The 11,377-nt window shown below is 49.9% G+C and overlaps 1 pseudogene; it reads left to right on the top strand.

Annotated features, from left to right (window-relative positions):
• The first annotated feature begins 2,167 nt into the window (after window positions 1-2,167).
• Window positions 2,168-7,167, top strand: LOC119945897 (annotated as a pseudogene).
• The last annotated feature ends 4,210 nt before the right edge of the window (window positions 7,168-11,377 follow it).

The following is an 11,377-nucleotide window of genomic DNA, read 5'->3' as shown; positions in this document are numbered from 1 at the left end:
GGGCTGCCATGATGTTGTGCCCATCTGACACTCTGAGCGCCCGACAGGGGCAGGGCTGCCATAACATTGTGCATGTCAGGCATTGTGAGCCCCCTGTACTGCACCGAGGCGGCAGGGCCACCACAACTGACAATGGGTTTGTCAGACACTCTGAGCTCCCTGGGGGCAAGGCTGCCATGATGTTGTGCCCATCTGACACTCTGAGCGCCTCCCTGGGGCAGGGCCGCTGTAACGTTGTGCCTGTCTGGCATTGTAAGTCCCCTGCACCGCACCGATGCGGCAGGGCCACCACAAGTGACAATGGGCTCTCAAACACTCTGAGCTCCCTGGAGGCAGGGCTGCCATGATGTTATACCCATCTGACACTCCGAGCGCCCCCCCCGCCCCCCGCCCCCGGGGCAGGGCTGCCATATTGTTGTGCCTGTCTGGCACTGTGAGTTCCCTGTACTGCACCGAGGTGGCAGGGCCATCACAACTGACAATGGGTTTGTCGGACACTCTGAGCTCCCTGGGGGCAAGGCTGCCATGATGTTGTACCCATCTGACGCTCTGAGCACCTCCCTGGGGCAGCGCCACCATAATGTCGTGCCTGTCTGGCATTGTGAGCTCCCTGCACCGCACCGAGGTGGCAGGGCCACTACAACTGACAATGGGTTTGTCAGACACTCTGAGCTCCCTGGAGGCAGGGCTGCTATGATGTTGTGATCGTCTGACACTCTGAGAGGCCCCTGGGGCAGGGCTGCCATGATGTTGTACCTGTGTGACACTGCAAGTTCCCCCCTGGGGCAGGGCCACCCGATGTTGTTCCTGTCTGACCCTTGAGCCCCCACACTGCACCGAGGGGCAGGGCTGCCGTGACAGATAATGGACCTGTCTGGCCCTGTGAGGCTTCAGGGTCTGGTCATTGGGCAGAATGACTGAAAAAAGGGGGCTGGCTTTATGCCACAAACCTCAGATTAGTCTTCCCATTTGGGTCTTTGTGGCCCGTTGCCTGGAAGAACAATTAAAATCTAGGTGCTGGAAAAAGGGAGAGCTGGCTTCATGCCACAAATCCCAGATTTGATTTCCCCTTTTGGGTTTTCATGGCCCAGGCTCTGGGAAGAGTGAAAAAGGTATGGGTGCTGAGAAAAGGGCATTGGCTTCATGCCACAAACCCCAGATTTGAATCTTCCCATTTGGGTCTTCATGGCCCAGGTGCAAGGCGGAACACTAAAAATATGGATGCCAGGAAAAGGGGTACTAGCTTCATGCTGCAAACCCCACATTTGAGTCTTCCCATTTAGGCCTTCATGGCCCAGGCATTGGGAAGAGTAATGGCAAATATGGGTGCTGGCAAAAGGGGAAACTGGCTTCATGCCACAAACCCTATATTTGAGTCTTCCCATTTGGGTCTTCATGGCCCAGGCATTGGGAAGAAGAATAATCACACGTGTCCTGGCAAAAGGGGGTACTGGCTTCATGCCACACACCCCAGATCTGAGTCTTCCCATTTAGGTCTTCATGGCCCAGGCATTGGGAAGAGTAATTACAAATATGTGTGCTGGCAAATGAGGGTACTGGCTTCATGCCACAAACTCCAGATTTGAGTTTTCCCATTTGGGTCTTCATGACCTAGGCACTGGGAAGAGTAATTACAAATATGGGTGCTGACAAAAGAGGGTACTGGCTTCATGCCACAAACCCCAGATTTGAGCCTTCCCATTAGGGTCTTCATGACCCAGGTGCTGAGAAGAGTAATTACAAATATGGCTGCTGGCTAAAGGGGAATCTGGCTTCATGCCACAAATCCTATATTTGAGTCTTCCCATTTTGTTCTTCATGGCCCAGGTGCTGGGAAGAACAATAGTGACATGTATCCTGGCCAAAGCAGGTGCTGGCTTTATCCCACAAACCCTATATTTGAGTCTTCCCATTTGGGTCTTCATGGCCCAGGCACTGGGAAGAACAATAATGACATGTATCCTGGCAAAAGGGGGTACTGGCTTCATGCCACACACCCCAGATCTGAGTCTTCCCATTTAGGTCTTCATGGCCCAGGCATTGGGAAGAGTAATTACAAATATGCGTGCTGGCAAAAGAGGGTACTGGCTTCATGCCACAAACTCCAGATTTGAGTCTTCCCATTTGGGTCTTCATGACCTAGGCACTGGGAAGAGTAATTACAAATATGGGTGCTGACAAAAGCGGGTACCGGCTTCATGCCACAAACCCCAGATTTGAGTCTTCCCATTTGGGTCTTCATGGCCCAGGTGCTGGGAAGAACAATAGTGACATGTATCCTGGCCCAAGCAGGTGCTGGCTTTATCCCACAAACCCTATATTTGAGTCTTCCCATTTGGGTCTTCATGGCCCAGGCACTGGGAAGAACAATAATGACATGTATCCTGGCAAAAGGGGGTACTGGCTTCATGCCACAAAGCCCAGATTTGAGTCTTCCCATTTGAGTCTTCACAGCTCATGTGCTGGGAAGAGTAATTACAAATATGGGTGCTGGCAAAGGGGAAACTGGCTTCATGCCACAAATCCTATATTTGAGTTTTCCCATTTGGGTCTTCGTGGCCCACGCACTGGGAAGAACAATAATGACATGTATCCTGGCCAAAGCGGGTGCTGGCTTTATGTCACAAACTCCCAGTTTGAGTCTTCCCATTTGGGTCTTCATGACTGTGGTGCCAGAAAAAACTGAAAATATGGATGCCTGCAAAAGGAATGGTCTGGCTTCATGCCACTAACCCCCAGTTTGAGTTTTCCCATTTGAGTCTTCACGGACCATGCACTGGAAACAACGATGAAACTGTGGCTGCCGGGAAAGGCATAACTGGCTTCATGCCATGAACCCCAGATTTAAGTCCTCCAATTTGAGTCTTCGTGACCGAGCTGCCAGGAAGAACAATTAAAAGATGGATGCCGACTAAAGTGGGGGCTGGCTTCATGCCACAAACCCTAGATTTGAGTCTTCCCATTTGGGTCCTCGTGGCCCGGGCACCGGAAAGAACAAAAAAAATGAGTGCTGGCAAAAGAGGGTGTGCAATGCATCCCAGATTTTATTTCTCTATTGGGTCTTCACGGCCCAGGTACCAGGGGAGAGGAAAAAATGTAGATGCTGGCAAAAGGGCCTTGTCTTCATGCCACGAACCCCAGATATGAACCTTCCTATTTGGGACTTCATGGCCCTGGCACTGGGAACAACAGTAAATATAGAGGGAACTGGCCTCAGGCTACAAACCCCAGATCTGAGTCTTCTCGTTTGGGTTTTCATGGCCTGGGTACCGGAGAAAAAAATTAAAAACTTTGAGGGCCAGCAAAAGTGGGTAGTGGCTTCATGCCATGAACCCCAGATTTGAGCCTTCCAATTTGGGTCTTCATGGCCTGTGAAGTGGGGAGAATAACTAAAAAATTTGGGTGCCGGCAAAAGGGGGGTCTGGCTTCATGTCACGAACTCCAGATCTGAGCAGTTTCATTTGGGTCTTTTAATGGCCGGGGCACCGGAACAAATAATAAAAATATGCCAGCAAAAGGGTGGTACTGGCTTCATACTGCTAACCCCAGATTTCACTCCATTATTGGGTCTTCATGGCCCAGGTACCAGGGCGAGAGAGAAATATTGATGCCGGCAAGAGGGGGCGTGACTTCATGCCGTGAACCCCCGATGTGAGTCTTCCCATTTGGGTCTTCCAGGCTTGGGCACTGAGAAGAACAATAAAAATGAATGGTGACAAAAGAGGGTGTGGCTTCATGAAATGAACCCCAGATTTGACTCCCTTTTGGGTCTTCATGGCCCAGGCATTTGAAAGCTTGATAATAACATGGATTCTGGCAAAACAGGGGACTGGTTTCATGCCATGAATCCTATATTCAAGTCTTCCCAATTGGGTCTTCATGTCCCAGGCAAAAAAGGCAACAGATAATGTGAGTGCTGGCAAAATGTGGGCTGGTTTCCCACTACGAATCCCAAATTTGAGCCTTCCCATTTGGGTCTTCATGGCCCAGGCACAGGTAAGAACAATAATAACATGAGGGCTGGCAAAAGAGGGGCTGGCTTCATGCCGAGAACCAAAAATTTGAGTTTTCCTATTTGGGTCTCTGCGGCCTCGGTGCCGGGAAGAACAATAGTAATGTGAGTGCTAGCAAAATGGAGGGCTGACTTCATGCCACAAACCCTATATTTGAGTGTTCCTATTTTGGGTCTTCACGGCCAAGGCGCCGAGAAAAATAAAAATGACGGGTGCCAGCAAAGGTGGGGATTGACTTCAGGCCATGACCCTCAGACATCAGTTTTCCCATTTGGGTCTTTATGGCCCAGGCACCGGCAAAAACAATGAAATAGGAATGTCAGCGAAAGGGGGCCGGCTTCATTCGCCGAACCCCAGATATGAGTCTTCCCCTGTGGGCCTTCACGGTCCGGGTGCCGGGAAGAACGATGAAAATATGAGTTCCAGCAAAAGCGGGGCCGACTTCGTGCCACGAACCCCAGATGTAACTCTCCCAATTGGGTCTAAACGGCCTGAGTATCGGGCAGAGCGAGAAAAATTTTGGTGTCAGAATAATGAGGGACTGGCTTTAGAACCTTGGGTAATTGATTCTCTCAATTTGGGTTTTTGGGCCTGGGCTTTAGGGAGAGGGAAGACGGCTTTGGCTTTGTCACTTTGCCCTCGGTCGGACTTTACCCTCGGTATTGGGGCTCAAACATATTTGAGGCCCAACGGGTCGAAGAGCTTCCCGCTCATTCTGACGACAATCACCGGAAGAGTTTCCACCTGTATCATTCCCACCGGTCCGCTCTACTATCTTTGCAGTGACCGGATGGACCGTATTTCTCGGACTCTGGGCCTACCGAACAGGTTAGAAGCACCATGACCTTGGGGCAGGGTGCTTTTTATCTTTTCTTAAAACTTGGGTTTGGGCAGTGTTGCTGAGCAGGAAAGGTTCAGGCCTGGACATTGGAGGACCTGGGTTCTAATCCCATCTCTTCCTCTTGCCCACTCTGTGATCTTGGGCGAGTCACTTAACATTGCCGTACCTCAGTTTCTTAGCCTGTAACATGTTGATTCAATACCTGCACTTGGATTTGCTCCCTTTATTCACCCCTCCTTCAACCCCATAGCACTCGATCACACTTCCGGTGCCCCGATGCTTCACCGGCTCCAGCCCGGCAAAGGAGCCACGAGGGTCTTCAGTGTCCTCCCTGACGGCCAGAACCAGCAGCCCGACACGGCGTGGGGACCGGCTTCGGGACATACCTATCTGGGAGAAGACTTGAGGTGGTGGCAAGGACCCCGTGATACCCGTTGTTTGGCCTTGCCCAGGCTGGAGCTGCCCTGGAATCGGCGACGAGGAAGAGGGAAACCCCAGAGAGACCCTTCCTCAGGAGGAACAAAACCCCAGCTGAAGTTCATCCTGTCTTTTTCAGCCTGCACTTCAGGATGGTAGAAGTCTCAAGGGTAAGTTTTTTCTGAGAAGCAGCGAAGCAGCGTGGCTCAGTGGAAAGAGCACGGGCTTTGGAGTCAGAGGTCATGGGTTCAAATCTCTGCTCCGCCAACTGTCAGCTGTGTGACTTTGGGCAAGTCACTTAACTTCTCTGTGCCTCAGTTACCTCATCTGTAAAATGGGACTTAAGATTGTGAGCCCCCCGTGGGACAACCTGCTCACCTTGTAACCTCCCCAGCGCTTAGAACAGTGCTTTGCACATAGTAAGCACTTAACAAATGCCATTATTATTATTATTATTATTCTGGGAGAGTGGCGGTCTGAGTTCTGAAGTCTTCGAAAAGGCTCCCAAAGTGCTATGATAATTATCTAGAGAAGCAGCGTGGCTCAGTGGAAAGAGCCCGGGTTTGGGAGTCAGAGGTCATGGGTTCTCATCCCAGCTCTGCCACTTGTCTTCTTTGTGACCTCGGCAAGTCACTTAACTTCTCTGGGCCTCTGTTCCCTCATCAGTAAAATGGGAGTAAAGACTGAGCCCCATGTGGGACAACCTGATTCCATTGTGTCTACCCCAGTGCTTAGAACAGTGCTCAGCACATAGTAAGTGCTTAACAAATGCCATTTTTATTATTTAGACCATATCTAGAATTTATTTATAGTAATGGCTGTAACCCTTTACAGACTGTGAGCTCCTTGGGCGAAGGGAATGGGTCTACTAGTGTCTTGTTCTCTTTCAAGTGCTTAGTTTCCAAAGTAAGTGCTCAATAAATACCACTGATTGAATTACTCTAGAGCCAGCAAACTTTGGATTTCCTACCAGAGAATTAGAGAGTCACTTTTGGCTCATTCTAAAGAAGTTGGTTTTTAAAAAAGGTCCAATGATTAGTTGAGCCTATGTGCCACCGCACGATCGGATTCCTCCCGCATCCCTTTATTGAACTGATCTCAGTCCACGATGGACGTTTGTGTGCAGAGCATTGTACTGAGCACCGGGGAAGGTATAATGCAGCCGATAGACACGGTCCCTGCCCAGGAGGAGTTGACAGTCTTCTGAATATCTGTGGCCCCATCAGTTACCGGACAGTCTCTAAATCTCTCTCTCTCGCCTTTTCTGTAGATGCAGGGTTCAACCGTGACTCCCAGAATGACGGAGGAGAAACCGGCAGGTCTGTGGGATTCTTCCGGCTGTGTATCGGGCCTAGAGCGAGTGACTGTTTTCAGCAGAGGATTTGGTGTAAGAGAATGATTTTTTTCTGTAAATTCTAATCCCCTCCGGGAGACGGTTTCTTCCGGCGTGGCTTGGCCGGAGGCCCCCGGGTCGAGATAGGACGGGTCGGAGAAGAATTCCAGAGGAGGAGGGCTCCCCGGTGATCCGTGGCGTGAATTGTATGGGTGAGGGAATTTCGGGCCGATTCCATATCAAGGCTTTCACCTCTGTCTTGGGTCTTCATCTAAAAAATCTGCGTAGAGGTCATTTTTACCCTCCAGCTTGAGAGCGGGCCCAGATGTCCCCGCTTCCGGGAAGAACGAGGCGAAGAGGCGGCCGAGAGAGAGAGAAGTTCTGTGTCCGGCAATGGGGTCGTGCGACTGTGTCTGCTACTGTGGCTGGAGGCCATCTCTGCAGCCCCATATTGCAGGGGGACAGTAGAGGTGGCACAGTGAGGGGGAGTGGGAGGACAGGGTTGGTATAGGTGGGATTGTGGGTCTGAACTCCCTACAGCTCTGCCACTAAGTGCCCCCTGACCCTCCTGAGGGAGAGATTGCAGGGGGGACAGTGGCCGTCACGGGGAGGGATGGGCAGGGAGGCAGGCAATGCTTGGGGACTCTTTCTCCCCGCACACTGCCCCCCCCTGCCCCCGTGCCCTTTCCCTCCTTTGACTTCATCTCCTCTCAGTACTCCCCCACCGGCCCCCACCAAAATAAAGCCAGCGATAGATAGAGCAGCGACTCCACAATCGTGGACCGCGGGCCCGCGGCCCACCAGCTGGATCGCCTCCCTCCGGAATCCACTGGCAGCCATCTAAGCATGCTAACCCTAAGCATCTTGGGCCCCACCCCACCCTAGCCCCCCTCCTCCATGGAGGCCTCTGTGCTTTCCTTCCAGGAGGCTGCTGACCTGCCCCCCCCATCCCCAGCCCAGGTGTTCCCACTCCAGCCCGGGAGATGAGCAACTCCTGGCCAGTCCGGCCCCTGCTTACCCCCCACCCTAATCAGCTGCTCCCAATTAAGCTCCCTGACCCATATAAGTCTCCAGGGAGGTGGCAACCTTTACTGGGCTGTTTCTGTACGGTCTGCTGAACGTTTACTTCCCTTGCTGGAGATTGGTGAGTGAGGGTCATTTTGGGGGGGGTTTCTCTATTCTTTTTTTTTTTGGGGGGGGAGGTAGGGGCTACTGCTCTGGGGGAATGGGTAATTAGTTATAGCTGTGGTGGTTGCGTGGGGAGGGGTTTGGCCCTGGCTGGGGCTATGAGGATCAGGGGATTCATTTATTTCTATTGTGTGGCTGCAATAATTCATTCTGACTGACTTTCTCTAGTAATTTTCAGATATTTCTCTGACCCAGGGCCTGAGGGTTACTTGACTGTTTCTAACCAACCCCTGCAGTTAAGTAATTTAAATACTGTGTTTTTTCTTTCTTAGATTTTCCTCTTTTTGCATCCAGTATGGATCGTGGTAAGGGTTTTTCTGCCCTTTCCTCTCCTGAAGCTCATTCCAGCAACTAATCCCCCCCCCATACCTATAATTTACTCTCTTATCAATACAGAGACCAGCTGTTTCCTACAGAAGCAGTACCGTGTAGAGGATAGAGCATAGGCCTGAGAGTCAGAAGGACCTGGGTTCTAATCTCAACTCTACTGTGGGTGTGCTATGTGACCTTGGGTAAGTTACTTCACTTCTCTGGTCATCAAAGACCTTATCTGTGAAAGGGAAATCAATCAACCGTATTTATTGAGCACTTAGTGTGTGCAGAGCACTATATTAAGCGCTTGGGAAGTACAAGTTAGTAACATATAGAGACAGTCCCTACCCAACAGTGGGCTCACAGTCTAAAAGGGGGAGACAGAGAACAAAACCAAACATACTAATAAATAGAATAGATATGTACAAGTAAAATACATAGAATAATAAATATATACAAACATATACATATATACAGGTGCTGTGGGGAAGGGAAGGAGGTAAGATGGGGGGATGGAGAGGAGGACGAGGAAATGGAGATAGTAAACTCCCCAAGGGGCAGGTATTGCGTTTAACCTTACTTGCTCGTTTCCACCCTGGAGTTGAATGTGTACCATTTTCAAGGCAGTCATTCTCTGTTCCTGTCCCCCTTCCTTCCTCCTGTACTCCAACTCTATGCGCTTTTACTCTTCCAATGCCAACCTTCTCACTGTATCTTTATTCTCTTTAGCTATTCAGCTAGCTAGAACCCAGACCCTATATTGCATTCCATTTAAAAATCTATTTTCCTATTAAAATGCAATCTGCTTTGCTGCTTTAAACTTTTTCCCCAATCATCAGTATTTTTATTTACTTCAGAAGCCCTTTTATTCTCTGTCTTCCACTGCTCCTCTGTTTGCCCCACTCTGAAGCCAGGAAAGAAGTCCTGCACCCTCAATTCTTGGCTATGCACAGGTTAGGGGTGGGGTTGACCAATGGCAGACTCTGACTAGGTATTATTATCTCCACAGAGGCTGCCTGATGCATTTTCTGGCCTTGAGGATCATCTGTCTGGCACTTGGATTAAGAGGGCAACTTTAAGACCTGATTTGCCTTGTCCTGGAGGTGGAGCTGTAGGCTGTATTGCTATCTCCAAGGGAAGGTTTTGGGACTTTTTTTTCCTTTTTTTGCATGTGTGAAAGAGGTTAAGATTAGCTGAGTTGTGGGACAGAGCAGTGAGCCAAAGGAGGCCACCGTGGACACAGAAGCTGCTTCTAGAAAAAAAGATCGGGACTCTGTGCAGGGAACTGGCTTTGTCTGACAAGATTGTGAGTCTGAGAAGACCCGGGGTCCTTAATTCTATAGACGGGTCTGATCTCTGGGTGCTCACAGTCCTGTCTGCAGAGTCACTCTATACATCCTCAATCTCCCTCAAAGGGACTCTTCTGTGTCTAGCAGTTGCTTCTGGGGGTGGGAGGGGAAGAGATGGGGGGGTACTTCTAGGAGAGAGGCAGGGAAGTTCACTTTCTACTTCATTCTCTAGTGAGAAATACTTGTCATGAGACAAATTTGAGGTAAAGTGAATGAGTTGCATGGAGGCTGGGAAGCTGAGATTGCAGGCATTTGTGCTATTAAATTCATTTTTCCAATATACAGAAGTGTGGGGTATCTTTGGAGTCAAGAACATCAACCCTATAGGTCTGAAACTTTTTTGGTGGTGAGGAATCTTTGGGGGAGAGGGATCCAGTGCAGGAGTAGGGTAGAACATAATGAACAATTCTTTCATTAGATCTGCTTTTACGCATCTGCAGTGCCTCCCAAAGTGACCTTTCTATATCTGTCAGGGGTTGTTTACGAGGAAGCGAGGGGTCAGTGTCAAGATACGGTGTATGTTCCACCCCATTCTTCTCTGGAGCCCTGTAGTCTCCTCCGTGAGTTGGAGTTGGGAGCACAGAAGCAGAAATGGTCCTGGCTACTATAGGTTTTTCCCTCAGCCCCATTTATTCAGCAGGTGCCCTGGAGACCTCCTGTTATCTATATGGAGACCTTAGCTAGCCTAGGGGTGGGGGAAGGAAGAGTGAGGAATCCAGGGTGCCTGTGGGTGGCCTCTCACATCTTCATTGATAGGTTGATGGGTGGGGGTGGAGTAATGTGTCCTTTAGAGAAACTGAATTGTTTGCATTTCTTCCCACTTCCTTCTCAGCCTCCAGGAGCACCAACAGATCTCTTACCTTCTTGCTTTCATGCCTCAGAGGGAAGCTGGTGCAAATTGGGCACTAGGACCATCTCCTAGCAGGTGAGAAGGAATTCAACTCTGCTGTCCCTTGCTCAGCAACCGTGGTTCCCCTCCATCATTGACTTACTTGCCTATCGCCTTCATCATGGATTCCAGACCTAACTGAAGCCATAAATGCCCAGTTTTCCCCATTCCTTCCTTGTCACTGAGGTAGCTATCAGTGCTTAGTACAGTGCTTTGCACTTGGGAAGTGTTTAATAAAAACTATTACTACTATCCAGGAATCTGATACCCGAAGCCATTGGATTTTTCCCATCCCCAAATCTTCCTCATGTATTCCACATCGATCCTCACTGTTCTCAAATAAGTCACACTTACCCGACTCAGATTAGTCTCTTGAAGCTTTTGATTACCCATGCTTCACTTACATCCTCTCTTCTTTCCTTTCCGATGATCATTTCCAAGCTCACCTGCCGTGCCAAACTATGACCTCCACTGTCTTCTAACATGCCCACAGTTTCTTCATCTTACCTCCCCCCTCCCCCCACCACCCCCGCCTCCCAAAAGCTCTCTAGCCCGGGCTTACACTGTCTTCCTACAAGTCCCACAGCCTTAATTACTGGCAGAGGCCAGGTTGGGATGATTGAAAGCAGATATTTACTAGGTCTTATTCTCTTCACAGTGGATGTCCAATATATTTCCCAGCTTCAAGGACCATCCTTCTGCCATTTTGGACCATCATGTTATATCTCAGACCTGCCCTGTCAACGATGGAGCCATTGCTACCTCAAAGGGAAGGGTTTTTTTTTTTTTTTTGTGTGTGTGTATGAATGAAAGGGATTATGCTTAAGTGAGTTGGGAGAGAGCTGTGAGCAAGAGGTGGCCACTGTGGATATTGAAGCTGTTTCTGGAAATGGGTGCTGGGGTTGTGTGCAGGGCACTGATTCTGTTCAGACTTGACTGTGGGTCTGGGAAGACCCGGGGCCCTTAATTCTATAGATGGGTCTGATCTCTGGGTGCTCACAGTCCCATCTGCAGACTCACTCTGTACATCCTCAA

The sequence above is a fragment of the Tachyglossus aculeatus genome, chromosome 26, assembly GCF_015852505.1.
Source record: "Tachyglossus aculeatus isolate mTacAcu1 chromosome 26, mTacAcu1.pri, whole genome shotgun sequence".
Lineage (NCBI taxonomy): Eukaryota > Metazoa > Chordata > Mammalia > Monotremata > Tachyglossidae > Tachyglossus > Tachyglossus aculeatus.
This window is presented reverse-complemented; position numbering and strand designations above follow the sequence as displayed.